We start from the raw sequence: 15573 nt of genomic DNA, 5'->3' as shown, positions 1-15573 counted from the left end.
GGAAGTTCAATTTACCTATTTTTCTTTTTTTCACTTGTGCTTTTGGTTTAATATCTAAGAAATCATTGCCAAACCCAAGGTCATGAAGATTTATTCCTACGCTATCTTCTAACTTTCCAGCCTTATATTTGTATCTATGTTCATCTTAAGTTAATGCATGTATATGACATGAAGTAGCGGTTCACCTTCATTCTTTTTTGCATGTGGATATCCAATTGATCCCAGCCCAGTTTGCTGATAAGATTATTCTTTCCCCCATTGAATTGTTTTGGCATCCTTGTTGTAAAACAATCTACTATGTATTTTTAAGTGTGTGTGAAATATATATGCCTATTTCTATTGTGATATTACTTTTGTTTATATTTGTAGCTATTTCTCCTGGTTGCAACCCGACCCTCACATTCCACAGTTATTCATATTTAGTTTCAAACATAATAGTTTCAGTGTTCATCACCGTTCTTTGATTCTGGCTTCTCCCTTTGTGCTTATTTAGATGTACCTCTTTGTTAGATGGTATCTTGGTTATCTAGTCCTGCCATAACGGAAACAACACAGGCGGATGACTTTAACAAACAGAAATTTATTCTCTCGAAGTCTAGGAGCCTAGAAGTCCAGATTCAGGGTGCCAACTTCAGAGGAATGCTCTCTCTGTCAGCTCTGGTGGGGAAGACCCCTGTCATCAATCTTCCCCTGGTCTAGGAGCTTCTCAGCCCAGGGACCCCAGGTCCAAATGGTGTACTTTGCTCCAGGTGCTTCTTTCTTGGTGGCGTGAGTTCCCTGTCCTCTCTGATTGCTTCTCTTTTTTATATTTCAAAAGAACTTTACTCAAGACACAACCTAATCCTGTAGATTGAGTCCTGCCACATTAACATAACTGTCTCTAATCCTGCCTCATTAACATCATGTTGTTGTTGCTAGGTGCCTTCGAGTCACTTCCAACTCATAGCGACACTATGCACAACAGAAGGAAACACTGCACAGTCCTGTACCATCTTTACAATCGTTGTTATGCTTGAGCTCATTGTTGCAGTCCCTGTGTCAATCCACCTCGTTGAGGGTCTTCCTCTTTTCCGCTGACCCTGTACTCTGCCAAGCATGATGTCCTTCTCCAGGGACTGATCCCTCCTGGCAACATGTCCAAAATATGTAAGATGCAGTCTCGCCATCTTCTTCTAAGGAGCATTCTGGCCACACTTCTTCCAAGACAGATTTGTTTGTTCTTTTGACAGTCCATGGTATATTCAATATTCTTCACCAACACCACAATTCAAAGGCGTCAACTCTTCTTCGGTCTTCCTTATTCATTGTCCAGCTTTCACATGCATGTGATGTGATTGAAAATATCATGGCTTGGGTCAAGTGCACCTTAGTCCTTAAAGTGACATCTTTGCTCTTCAACACTTTAAAGAGGTCTTTTGCAGCAGATTTACCCAATGCAGTGTGTCATTTGATTTCTTGACTGCTGCTTCCATGGCTGTTGATTGTGGATCCAAGTAAAATGAAATCCTTGACAACTTCAGTCTTTTCTTCATTTATCATAATGTTTCTCATTGGTCCAGTTGTGAGGATTTTTGTTTTCTTTATGTTGTGGTATAATGCGTACTGAAGGCTGTGGTCTTTGATCTTCATTAGTAAATGCTTCAAGTCCTCTTCACTTTCAGCAAGCAAGGTTGTGTCATTTGCATTACGCAGGTTGTTAATGAGTCTTCCTCCAATCCTGATGCCCCGTTCTTCTTCATATAGTCCAGCTTCTCCGATTATTTGTTCAGCATACAGATTAAATAGATATGGTGAAAGAATACAATCCTGATGCACACCTTTCCTGACTTTAAACCAATCAGTATCCCCTTGTTCTGTCCGAACAACTGCCTCTTGAACTTTGTAAAGGTTCCTCATGAGCACAATTAAGTGTTCTGGAGTTCCCATTCTTTGCGGTGTTATCCATAGTTTGTTATGATCCACACAGTCGAATGCTTTTGCATAGTCAGTAAAACACGGGTAAACATCCTTCTGGTATTCTTTGCTTTCAGCCAGGATCCATCTGACATCAGCAATGATATCCCTGGTTCCACGTTCTCCTCTGAAACCGGCCTGAACTTCTGGCAGTTCCCTGTCGATATACTACTGTAGCCATTTTTAAATGATCCTCAGCAAAATTTTGCTTGCATGTGATATTAATGATATTGTTCTATAATTTTCACATTCGGTTGGATCACCTTTCTTGGGAATAGGCATAAATATAGATCTCTTCCAGTCAGTTGGCCAGGAAGCTGTCTCCATATTTCTTGGCACAGATGAGTGAGCACCTCCAGCACTGCATCTGTTTGTTGAAACATCTCAATTGATATTCCATCAATTCCTGGAGCCTTGTTTTTCACAAATGCCTTCAGAACAGCTTGGGCTTCTTCCTTCAGCACCATTCGTTCCTGATCATATGCCACTTCTTGAAATGTCTGAATATCGACTAGTTCTTTTTGGCATAATGACTCTGTGTATTCGTTCCATCTTCTTTTGATGCTTCCTGCGTCGTTTAATATTTTCCCCATGGAATCCTTCACCATTGCAACTCAAGGCTTGAATTTATTTCTTCAGTTCTTTCAGCTTGAGAAATGCCAAGCGTGTTCTTCCTTTTTGGTTTCCCATCTCCAGCTCTTTACACACGTCATTATAATACTTTTCTTTGTCTTCTCGAGAGGCCCTTTGAAATCTTCTGACCAGTTCTTTTATTTCATCAATTCTTCCTTTTGCTTTAGCTGCTCGATGCTCAAGAGTAAGTTTCAGAGTCTCCTCTGACATCCATCGTGGTCTTTTCTTTCTTTCCTGTCTTTTCAGTGACCTCTCGCTTTCTTCATGGATGATGTCCTTGATGTCATTCCACAACTTGTCTGGTCTTTAGTCACAAGTGTTCAATGCATCAAATCTATTCTTGAGATGGTCTCTAAATTCAGGTGGGATATACTCAAGGTCATATTTTGGCTCTCTTGGACTTGCTCTGATTTTCTTCAGTTCCAGCTTGAACTTGCATATGAGCAATTGATGGTCTGTTCTACAGTCGGCCCCTGGCCTTATTCTGACTGATATTGAGCTTTTCCATCCTCTCTTTCCACAGATGCAGTCATTTTGATTTCCGTGTGTTCCATCTGGCGAGGTCCATGTGTATGGTCGCTGTTTATGTTGGTGGAAGAAGGTATTTGCAGTGAAGAAGTCTTTGGTCTTGCAAAATTCTATCATTCGATCTCCAGCATTGTTTCTATCACCAAGGCCATGTTTTCCAACTACAGATCCTTCTTCATTGTTTCCAACTTTTGCATTCCAATCGTCAGTAATTATCAATGCATCTTGACTGCATGTTTGATCAATTTCAAACTGCAGCAGCTGGTAAAAATCTTCTATTTCTTCATCTTTGGCCCTAGTGGTTGGTGCGTAAATTTGAATAATAATCATATTAACTGGTCTTCCTGGGAGCCGCGTGGATATTATCCTATTACTGACAGCCTTGTACTTCAGAACAGATCTTGAAATGTTCTTTTTGATGATGAATGCAACGCCATTCCTCTTCAAGTTGTCATTCCCAGCACAGTAGGCTGTATGATCGTCCGATTCAAAATGGCCAATACCAGTCCATTTCAGCTCACTAATGCCTAGGATATCGATGTTTATGCATTCCATTTCATTTTTGACGATTTCCAATTTTCCTAGATTCATACTTCGTACATTCCAGGTTCCGATTATTAATGGATGTTTGCAGCCGTTTCTTCTCATTTTGAGTCGTGCCACATCAGCAAATGAAGGTCCCGAAAGCTTTACTCCATCCACATCATTAAGGCCGACTCTACTTTGAGGAGGCAGCTCTTCGCCAGTCATCTTTTGAGTGCCTTCCAACCTGGGGGTCTCATCTTCCAGCACCATATCAGACAATGTTCCACTGCTATTCATAAGGTTTTCACTGGCTAATGCTTTTCAGAAGTAGACTGCTGGGTCCTTCTTCCTAATCTGTCTTAGACTGGAAGCTCAGCTGAAACCTGTCCTCCATGGGTGACCCTGCTGGTATCTGAATACCAGTGGCATAGCTTCCAGTATCACAGCAACACACAAGCCCCCACAGTACGGCAAACTGACAGACACAGGTGACATATAGCTGCATGTAAATCCATAGAGATTAGGATTTACAACACATAGGATAATCACATCAGATCACAAAATGGTGGATGACCACACAATACTGGAAATCATGGCCTAGAAAAGTTGACACACATTTTAACCTGTTGCCTAAAAGTCAATTTTGACTCATAGCAACCCTGTAGGACAGAGTAGAACTGCCCTCTTAGAGTTTTCAAGGAACACCTGGTGGATTCGCCCTTCCAGCCTTCCGGTTAGCAGCAGTAGTTCTTGACCACTATGCAACCAGGTTTTCCTATCTTCATAAAAGAAGGAAACATTGCTTTCTTTCCTTCAGAGCTTTATAGACATTGCCTCATTGTGTTTTTTTCTTGATCATCGCTGTGGGGAAACCTGAAACTGGTTTGTGATTCTTCCCTCACCTACCTTGGTATCATTATCCTGGTTATTCAGACTCCTCCACTATATGTTCAGTGTTGCTCTTTTTCCATTTGTTCACCCTTGGACTATGAGCTATTATTTTGTTCTGCACATTCAAGGATTCCATTACTTCAGGAAAGTTTCCTTTTATTATATGTTTGCATATTTTTCTGTTTTATTTTTTAGAAATACCAATTCTGTATTGCATTGCCTTTGTCTTTGCCCATATAACTACCATGTGATTGCAGTCGTTTTTTTTCCTCAGAATTTTACTGCTTCTAATATAGCTTTTATTTCTGCAAGGCTTTTGTTTGTTCTCTATTGTTCGCTCATGATCTCTCATTTAAATGGTTTTATTTTGTTTCTGCATTATTTTTACAGATAGATCAGGTTACCTCTGATTTCGCAGTGACATAGAAAGATGTTCTTTGAATCATAGAATTGCCATAATTCCTTAGAGGTGAACTATCTTGGAGACATGCTCTTTATCTGTCTTTAGCTTTTGCTTGCATGTTCTATCTCTCTCTCCTTCTTTCTGTCTCTCTCTCTGCCCCAGTACTCACAGTGTAGCAATAAAATAAAGACCCATAGAAAGACATTCAGGGCACAATGTGATGAGAGCTGTTATGCTAAGAAGCCTCAAAGAGCCCAGGAAGGGTTAAGGAGCTCAACCTGGGTGGAAACAAGAGAATCAGGTCTGACCTATAAAAAACAAAAAACAGCAGCCAGTTGCCATCAAGTTGATTCATGCTCATGGTGACCACATGTGTGTGGAGTAGAACTGCTCCATAGGGTTTTCAATGACTGTGACCTTTTAGACGCCAATCACCAGGTCTGTCTTCTGAGTCAACTCTGAGCGGGTTCGAACTGCCAAACTTTCCGTTAGTATTCCAACACTAAACCTTTTGTGCCAGTCAGGGGCCCCTCTCATTGGGACAGGCAGTGGCAAAGGAAATGGCCAAGTTGGAGGGAAAGCAAAGCAATTCCTTCTCACTCTGCAATTTTCCATCTTATCTGTATCTCATTGATGTTGCCAAAAATAAACACCAGGGTTCTTCTTGCTGTGGGAGATATGCTGAGATTTGCTCAGGTAATTAGAGGTTCAGCTGTTGTTGTTGTTGTTAGGTGCCATCGAGTGAGTTCCGACTCATAGCAACCCTGAGTTGCTGTGAGAACAAAACACTTCCTGTCTTGTGCCATCCTCCCAATTGTTATGCTTGAGCCCATTGTTGCAGCCATGTGTCAATCCATCTCATTGACAGTCTTCCTCTTCTTCCTGACCCTCTACTTTACCAAGCATGATGTCCTTCTCCCGGGACTGATCCCTCCTGATAACATGTCCAAAGTATGTGAGATGTAGTCTTGCCATTCTTGCTTCTAAGGAACATTCTGGTTGTACTTCTTTCAACACAGATTTGTTCCTTTTTTTGGCAGTCCGTGGAATATTCAATATTCTTTGCCAATACCACAATTCAAAGGCATCAATTCTTCTTCAATCTTCCTTATTTATTGTCCAGCTTTCACATGCATATGAAGTGATTGAAAACACCAGGGCTTGGGTCAGGGGCACTTTAGTCTTCAAGGTGACATCTTTGCTTTTTAACACTTTAAAGAGATCTTTTGCAGCTAAGTAAGTCTTATTTTTGTTTTTCAAAATCATGCTGGTAACAGTTTACTGTTCATATGTGTCTGCGCTCTGGTCCCCTTCTGCTGACAGTTCCAGGGACAAGTAAAAGGTGTCACTGGAAGGGCCCTTTAATAGGACCACACCTCTCTCCATCCTAGAGCCGGCTTAGACCAGGACATTGGGTTAACTGTCCGAACACTCTTGTGTTTTTCTCCTCCCATCGAGCTCGACAGCACTGTCCGGATTTCCAAGCTCCTCGAGTCTGAGTTAATGAGGGTCTTGGTGTAATTTTGCCAGTGTTTCCTTTCAGGTAGAGGATAACTTGCTTGATTGACTACTGCCCCTGGGTATACACAATTAGTGTTCTCAAGGGTTTCCCCAGGCTCATCCCCCACCTGCTTCCCCAAGACACCCCCTTCCCCAGGCCCATAATCCTGCCCAGCTTCCCCAGGCCTACTCCCAATCCACTTCTCTTCTGGTATTTCTCCTCCATGCAACTATTTGTGCCCCTAGGGTTCCACCTTACTGACTTTTCCCTCAGTCTCTGAGGTCCTGCAAGCTCAGCCTTTGCCCCTGCTGCTCCATCTGCCTGGCATCCATCCCTCACACTGTCCATCCAACCTCTTACTCCTGTCTCATGTAACACAAGCCTCACCTTTTTTCTAAGTTGTTGATAGTCCCCTGAGAGCCTCTGGCCCTTGTTCTGGTGTGCCCCCTTATAGCATGCTCCCTCACAGCATCCCCCTCACAGCATCCCCCTTACAGTATTCCCCTTACAGTAACCCCCTTACAGCATTCCCCTTACAGCATCTCCCTTACAGCATCCGCCTTACAGCATCTCCCTTACAGCATCCGCCTTACAGCATGCCCCTTACAGCATGCCCCTTACAGCGTGTCCCCTTACAGGATGCTCCCTTACAGCATCCCCCTTACAGCGTCCCTCCTTGCAGCATGCCCCCTTACAGCGTGCCCCTTAAAGCGTGCCCCCTTATAGCGTCCCCATTACAGCATGCCCCCCTTACAGCATATCCCCTTACAGCATGCCCTTACAGTGTGCCCCCATCACAGCGTGCCCATGCCTTCAATACACCATGGGTTTGCACTTGTTTGTTTTCCTGTCAGCTCTCCGTGTCACAGAATGTTAACTGTTAGAGGAAAGCCCATTTCCGCTTATTCCTGGGCGCTCACCTGGACTGTGCTTGTCAGGTTCCCTTGCAGTCAAGTGTGGTCATGCAACTGTGTCATCCCACTCAATGCACTATGAATGCTGTGTGCCACTTCCTGGCCTAAAACTAAAACCCAGTGCTGCTTCTCCTTGACCTTCTCTCCTAGGCAATGAAGAGCCACACTGAAATCCACCTGGTGAAAAAGTAGACCAGCTGTCTGCCTGAGTCCCTTGAAGGAGAGCTGAACTGGCATCCTGGAAGCCAGCTGGCATTAACTGAGATGGAATGATGTTGTTTTGTTTTTTAGCCATAAAAATTTGTGGGTTTATTATTTCTTTTTGTTGCGTTGTTGTGGTGTGCCATTGAGTCGATTCTGACTCATGGTGATCATATAGGACAGAGTAGAACTGCCCCATAGGGCTTCCTAAGCTGTAGTCTTTATAGAAGCAGACTGCTAGGTCTTTTCTCCTGTGGAGGGACTGCTGGGTTTGAACTGCTGACCTTTTGGTCAGCAGATGAGTGCTTAACCATTTCACTACCAGGGCTCCTTTTTATTTCCTCATGGTGTACCCAGATTATTACAGAAATTGGTACACTGAACTGGCATGCTGCAGTATCAGAAATCTAAAATATATGGCTTTGGCTTAGCAGTAAGATTGCAGGCAGTGAGGCAAAATGTACTACCCCCTGAAAAGATGAAGATCCATCCATGTTGAGCAATGGAAGTCAGGCCATGTGCCTAAGAACCTGTACCTGTCAGGAAGAGACAACGTGTTAATGTGTGTTGTTTGCTCCTTGTCACTTATATCCAGGGACCACAAGAAAGAGATATGCTCAGGCAAGAACGGAAGAACCCACATATAAAAAATAAAGGGAAGAAAGAGAATACAGAGATTTGGGTTGGAAAAGTGCTTTTGGATTCCAAAAGGCAGAAAATAAGATTGAAAAGCCTTTGAGTTTCACATTCTCATTAAGGCTTCCAATTAAACAAAGGGATTTCTCCAGGCACCAAAAAACCGATTAAGGATACTGTCTATTTACCAAATACTTTTTCTATGTACCAAACCCTCATTTTTTTTTCTCATAAGCTCAAGGAAGCTGCCATTATTAAATTGACAGAAAGAGAAAGGTATGGGGACAGGAAAACTAAGAAAATAATGGAGCCCTGGTTGTACAGTGGTTAATGCCCTCAGCTGCTAACCTAAAGTTGGAAGTTGACACCCACCAGCCACTGCAAGGGAGAGAGACGTGGCAGTCTGTTTCTGTAAAGATTTACAGCCTTGGGAAGTCTATGGGACAGTTCTACTCTGTCTTACAGAGTCACTATGAGTGGGAATCCACTTAAGGGCAACAGGTTTGGTTTTGTTTTTTTTATAAACTCTGTCTACAAAAAAAAAAAAAAAATTGTGTATGTTTACTGGCCAAGTTGAATCTTCCTTATCTAGTGCTGCTGTAACAGAAATACCACAAGTAGACGGCTTTAGCAAACACAAATTTATTTTCGCACAATTTAGAAGGTTAGAAGTTTGAATTCAGAGTGCCAGCTCTAGGGAAAGGCTTTCTTTCTCTGTCAGCTTTGTGGAACTGTCTTTGTCTCTTCAGCTCCTGTTTTCTGTTCCTTGGAGATCTCCATGTTTCTTAGCCCTAATCTTCCACTGGTAGTGAGGTCCTTCTTCTCTGGTTGCATCTTTCTCCTTTTATCTCTTGTAAGATAAAATGGGTGACTCAAGCAAGAGTGTGACTTGAATAAGGGTGGTGACTTGAGTAAGGGTGTGACAAAAGATACACCCCACACTGATCCTGCCTCATTAACATAGAGGTTAGGATTTATAACACACAAAAAGGGGGATAATTACACAACATCGCAAAATAGAAGACAAATACATCAGATCACAAATTGGAAATCCTGGCCTAGCCAAGGTGACATATATTTTCTGGGGATATAATTCAATGCATGACAGCCCATCCTTTGGTCCCCTGAAATTCGTGTCCTTGCCACATGTAAAACACATTCACCCCGTCATATCATACCAAAAGTCTTAAATTGATTCCAAGTCCAAAATCTCATCTTCTGAATCATCTAAATCAAATATAGGTGAGACTTCAGGCACATTCCACCCTGGGACCAATTTCCTCTTCAGCTGTGAACCTGTGAAATCTAGACTACAAGCAGTCTGTTTCCAAAGTTCAGTGGTGGAACAGGCACAAAGTAGATATTTTCATTTCAAACGGAAGAAATTGGAGGGAAAGAAGGGAGAATGGACACCAAGGAAGTCCAAACCCTGTTGAAAAATTTACATAACATCTGGGAACTGGTCCTGCCCTCCAGACTCTGAGTGTTGCGCACCATCTCTGGATTCTGGGTGGATGTCTTTTGGCCCTGGGCTTCAGCTCCACCCTTCAGGAATACTGGGACTGCAATTCTGCTCCCTTGGCTTTGGGAAGCCCCGTTCTCCTAGTCCATTTGAGTGGCAACACCACCCACTCGGCTCCTGCTGGCCCAGTTCTTCTGCCCTTTGGGCATGGCAGCTCCACCCCTTCAGCTTTGGACAGTGGTCCCATCCCTCTGGCACACTTTTCCAGTAGCCCCACACTCTGAAACAGAGTTGGTGAAGATCTGACTCTTTGAAATCTAGGAGGCTGCGGCCACACCCTTTGAGAATCAGGAGGCTATAGCCCCACCCTTTGGAACCCAAGAGGCCATGGTCCCAACATTTGAGACCAAGGCAGTCCATGCTCCTTTCAACAGTTCTGCTGATCTCTGAGCTGCTCAAGGGATGGTTCTTTTCTTTTCTTGAAGGACGACAGAAGCAGCTCTCTTCATCTGTTTCCTACATGTAGAATTCCAAGAGGCAGGCAACATTCTCTCCTCTTGCTCTCTCTGTTTCTCTTAATGGGTCCTGCTGTAGTACTTGGCTAGGTCTATCAGTTACAGGTCCAATCTATATAACAAAAGCTTGTGTAGCCCCATCCTTGGTGAGAATCCCAAGACAGTGTCCTTAGTTTATACAATAGAATTTTGCAAATTTTAAATTCTGTTTTCATTTTGCACAGTTCATTTGTAAGCTGATCTCTTTCCTTTTCCATTTTACTGTAAGCAGCAAGAAGAAACCACATGACCCCTTTAAGGCCTCTCTTAGAAATCTACTCTGCCAAATATTCAAGTTCATCACTTACAAGTTCTAACTTCCCCCAAACATTTGAACATAATTCAGACAAGCTCATTGCCACTGCATAAAAACATTGCTCTTCTTCCACTGGCCAATCACATGTTCGTCATTTACTTTTAAGCCTCACCAGAAGCACATTTAAAGCTCATATTTCTAGCAACTTTCTGTTGCTGGTGCCACATGTATTCTCTAAGATTATAGAGACTTTCTCTAAGACTCTCTTCACTTCCTTCTGAATCCTCACCAGAATTGCCTTTGACATTCATAATTCTACCAACAGTCTCTTGAATACAATTTAAGCTTTTACTATTAGGCACCTTAAAATATTTCTAGCCTCTACCTATTACTCAATTCCGAAACTGCTTCTAAATTTTAGGTATCTGTTAGAGCAGCACCCAACTCTCAATACCAAATTCTGTGTTAGTTATCTAGTGCTGCAGTAACAGAGATACCACAAGTGGGCAGCTTCAACAAACAAATTTATTCTTTCACAGTTTAGGAGGCTAGAATTCTGAATTCAGGATGCAGGCTCTAGTGGAAGGCTTTCTTTCTTAGCTCTGGAGGAGGAAAGTCCTTGTCTCCTCCGAGCCTGTGTTCATGGGTGATCTTTATGTGGTTTGGCATCTCTTTCCCTGTCTCTGCTCCACTCTGACCACCACTCGCCTGTCAGTTTGTTGTACTGTGATGGCTTGTGTGTTGCTGTGATGCTGGAGGCTGTGCCGCTGGTATTTCAAATACCAACAGGGTCATCCATGGTGGACAAGTTTCACGGAGCTTCTAGACTAAGACAGGCTAGGAAGGAAGACCTGGCTGTCCACTTCTGAAAAGATTTAGTCAGTGAAAACCTTATGGATAGCAGCTGAACATTGTCTGATAAAGTGCCAGAAAATGAACTCCTCAGGTTGGAAGGCACTCAAAATATGATTGGGAAAGAGCTGCCTCTTCAAAGTAGAGTCAAACTTTATGACATAGATGGAATAATGCTTTCGAGACCTTCATTTGCTGATGTGACATGACTCAAAATGAGAAGAAAAAGCTACAAATATCCACTGATAATTGGAAAGTGTAATACACAAAGAATAAATTTAGGAAAATTGGAATTTGTAAAAAATAAAATGGAATGCTTGAAGATTGATATCCCAGGCATTAGTGGACTGAAATGGAGTGGTATTGGCCATTTTGAATCAGACAATCCTATGGTCTAATATGCTGGCAATGACAACTTAAAGCAGAATAACTACACATTCATTGCTGAAAAGAACATTTCAATATCTATCCTGAAAAGACAACACTGTCAGTGATAGGACAATATCTGTACGCCTACAAGGAAGACCAGTTAATATGATTATTATTCAAATTTGCACTACAACCACTAATGGCAAAGATGAAGAAATTGAAGATTTTTACAACTTATGCAGTCTGAAATTGATCAAACATGCAATCAAGATGCATTGATAATTACTGGTGATTGGAATTCAGTAGATGGAAGAAAAGAAGGGTCAGTAGTTGGAAAATATTGCTTTGGTGATAGAAATGATGCTATAGATTGTACGATAGAATTTGGGGAGGCCATCAGCCTATACATTAAAAATACCTTTTTTCCAACAACATAAATAGTGACTATACATGTGGACCTCATCAGATGGAATACACAGGAATCAAATCGATTACACCTGTGGAAAGAGACTATGGAGGAGCTTAATATCATCAGTCAGAACAAAGCTGAGGGCCGACTGTGGAACGGACATCAATTGCTCCTATGCCAGTTTGAGTTGAAACAGAAGAAAATTAGAACACGTCCATGAGAGCCAAAGTATGACCTTGAGTATATCCCATCTGAATTCAGTGACCACCTCAAGAATAGATTTGATGTGTCAAACACAAATGACCAAAGACCAGGAGAGTTGTGGGATGACATGAAGGACATCATATATGAAGAAAGCAAGAGGTCATTAAAAAGACAGGAAAGAAAGAAAAGACCAAAATGGGTGTCAGAAGGGACTCTGAAATTAGCTTTTGAAAGCAGAGTATCTAAAGTGGACAGAGGAAATGATGAAGTAAAAGAAGGAAACAGAAGATTTCAAAGGGCTAATCAAGAAGACAAAGTAAGGTATTACAATAAAATGTGCAAAGACCTGGAGCTAGAAAACCAAAAGAGAAGAAAACACCCAGAATTTCTCAAGCCAAAAGAACTGAAGAGAAAATCCAAGCCTCGAGTTGCAGTTTTGAAGGATCTATGAGCAAAATAGTGAATGATACAGGAAGCATCAAAAGAAGATGGAAGAAATACACAGAGTCACTCTACCAAAAACAACTGGTCAAATTTTTGCTGTTTCAGGAGGTAGCATATGATCAAGAACTGATGGTATTGAAGGAAGAAATCTAAGCTGCACTGAAGGCATAGGGGAAAAGAAATGCTCCAGGAATTGACGGAATACCATTTGAGAAGTTTCAACAAAAGAATGCAACGCTGGAAGCAATCATTGTTCTATGCTAAGAAATTTGGAAGACAGCTACCTGGTCAATCAACTGGAAGAAATCTATCAAAACAAAAACAAAAGCAAACCCATTGCTGTCGAGTTGATTCTGACTCATAGCAACCCTATAGAGAAGAGATCTATATATGTGCCGATTCCAAAGAAAGGTGATCCAACAGAATATGGAAATTATCAAACAATATCTTTAATATCATACACGGAGAAAATTTTCCTGAATATAATTAAAAAACTATTGCAGCAGTACATCTACAGAGAACTGCCAGAAATTTCTGCCAGATTCAGAAGTGGATGTAGAATGAGGCATATCATCGCTGATGTCAGATGCATCTTGGCTGCAAGCAGAAAATGCCAGAAAAATGTTTACCTGTGTTTAATTGACTTGTTGTTTTTGTTAGGTGCCATCGAGTTGGTTCCCACTCATAGTGACCCTATGCACAACAGAACAAAACACTGCCCCGTCCTGAGCCATCCTTACAATCATTGTTAAGCTTGAGCTCATTGTTGCAGTCACTGTGTCAATCCATCCCGTTGAGGGTCTTCCTCTTTTCCGCTGACCCTGTACTCTGCCAAGCATGATGTCCTTCTCCAGGGACTGATCCCTCCTGACAACATGTCCAAAGTATGGAAGACCCAGTCTGGTCATCCTTGCCTCTAAGGAGCATTCTGGCGCACTTCTTCCAAGACAGATTTGTTCATTCTTTTGGCAGTCCATGGTATATTCAATATTCATCCCCAACACCACAATTCAAAGGCATCAATTCCTCTTTGGTCTTCCTTATTCATTGTCCAGCTTTCACATGCATATGATGAGACTGAAAATACCATGGCTTGGGTCAGGCGCACCTTAGTCTTCAGAGTGACATCTTTGCTCTTCAACACATCGAAGAGGTCCTTTATAGCAGGTTTACCTAATTCAATGCATCATTTGATTTCTTGACTGCTGCTTCCATGGCTGTTGATTGTGGATCCAAGTAAAATGAAATCCTTGACAACTTCAATCTTTTCTCCGTTTATCATGATGTTTTTCATTGGTCCAGTTGTGAGGATTTTTGTTTTCTTTATGTTGAGGTGAAGTCCATACTGAAGGCTGTGGTCTTTGATCTTCATTAGTAAGTGCTTCAAGTCGTCTTCACTTTCAGCAAGCAAGGTTGTGTCATCTGCATAACGCAGGTTGTTAATGAGTCTTCCTCCAATCCTGATGCCCTGTTCTTCTTCATATAGTCCAGTTTCTCATATTATTTGTTCAGCATACAGATTAAATAGGTATGGTGAAAGAATACAACCCTAATGTACACCTTTCCTGACTTTAAACCAATCTGTATCCCCTTATTCTGTCTGAACAACTGCCTCTTGATCTATGTAAAGTTCCTCATGAGGACAATTAAGTGTTCTGGAATTCCTTTTGCTTTAGCTGCTCAATGCTCAAGAGCAAGTTTCAGAGTCTCCCCGACTTCCATCTTGGTCTTTTTTTCTTTCCTGTCTTTTCAGTGACCTCTCACTTTCTTCATGGATGATGTCCTTGATGTCATTCCACAACTTGTCTGGTCTTTGGTCACTACTGTTCAATGCATCAAATCTATTCTTGAGATGGTCTCTAAATTCAGGTGGGATATGCTCAAGGTCATATTTCAGCTCTCGTGGACTTGCTCTGATTTTCTTCAGTTTCAGCTAGAACTTGCATATGAGCAATTGATGGTCTGTTCCACAGTCAACCCCTGGCCTTGTTCTGACTGATGATATTGAGCTTTTCCATCGTCTCTTTCCACAGATGTAGTCAATTTGATTTCCGTGTGTTCCATCTGGCGAGGTCCATGTGTATAGTCACTGTTTATGTTGGTGAAAGAAGGTATTTGCAATGAAGAAGTCTTTGGTCTTGCAAAATTCTATCGTTCAATCTCCAGCACTGTTTCTATCGCCAAGGCCATATTTTCCAACTACTGATCCTTCTTCTTTGTTTCCCTTTTTCCCATTCCAGTTGCCAGTAATTATCAATGCATCTTGATTGCATGTTCGATCAATTTCAGACTGCAGCAGCTGAGAAAAATCTTCTATTTCTTCATCTTTGGCACTAGTGGTTGGTGTGTAAATTTGAATAATAGTTGTATTAACTGGTCTTCCTTGTAGCCGTATGGATATTATCCTATCACTGGCAGCGTTGTACTTCAGGATAGACTTTGATACCTTCTTTTTGACAATGAATGCAACACCATTTCTCTTCGAGCTGTCATTCTCAGCATAGTAGACTATATGATTGTCTGATTCAAAATGGCCAATACCAGTCCATTTCAGCTCACTAATGTCTAGGATATTGATGTTCATGTGTTCCATTTAATTTCTGACAATTTCCAATTTTCCTAGATTCGTATTTGGTACATTTCAGGTTCTGATTATTAATGGATGTTTGCAGCTGTTTATTCTCATTGTGAGTCATGCCACATCAGCAAACGAAGGTCCCGAAAGCTTTACTCCATCCATGTCATTAAGATCGACTCTAATTTGAGGAGGCAGCTCTTTCCAGTCATCTTTTGAGTGTCTTCAAACCTGGGGGAATCATCTTCCAGCACTATATCAGA

Source organism: Elephas maximus, chromosome 4 (genome assembly GCF_024166365.1).
Source record: "Elephas maximus indicus isolate mEleMax1 chromosome 4, mEleMax1 primary haplotype, whole genome shotgun sequence".
NCBI lineage: Eukaryota > Metazoa > Chordata > Mammalia > Proboscidea > Elephantidae > Elephas > Elephas maximus.
The sequence above is the reverse complement of the archived record's forward strand: the minus strand, read 5'-3'. Positions refer to the sequence as shown.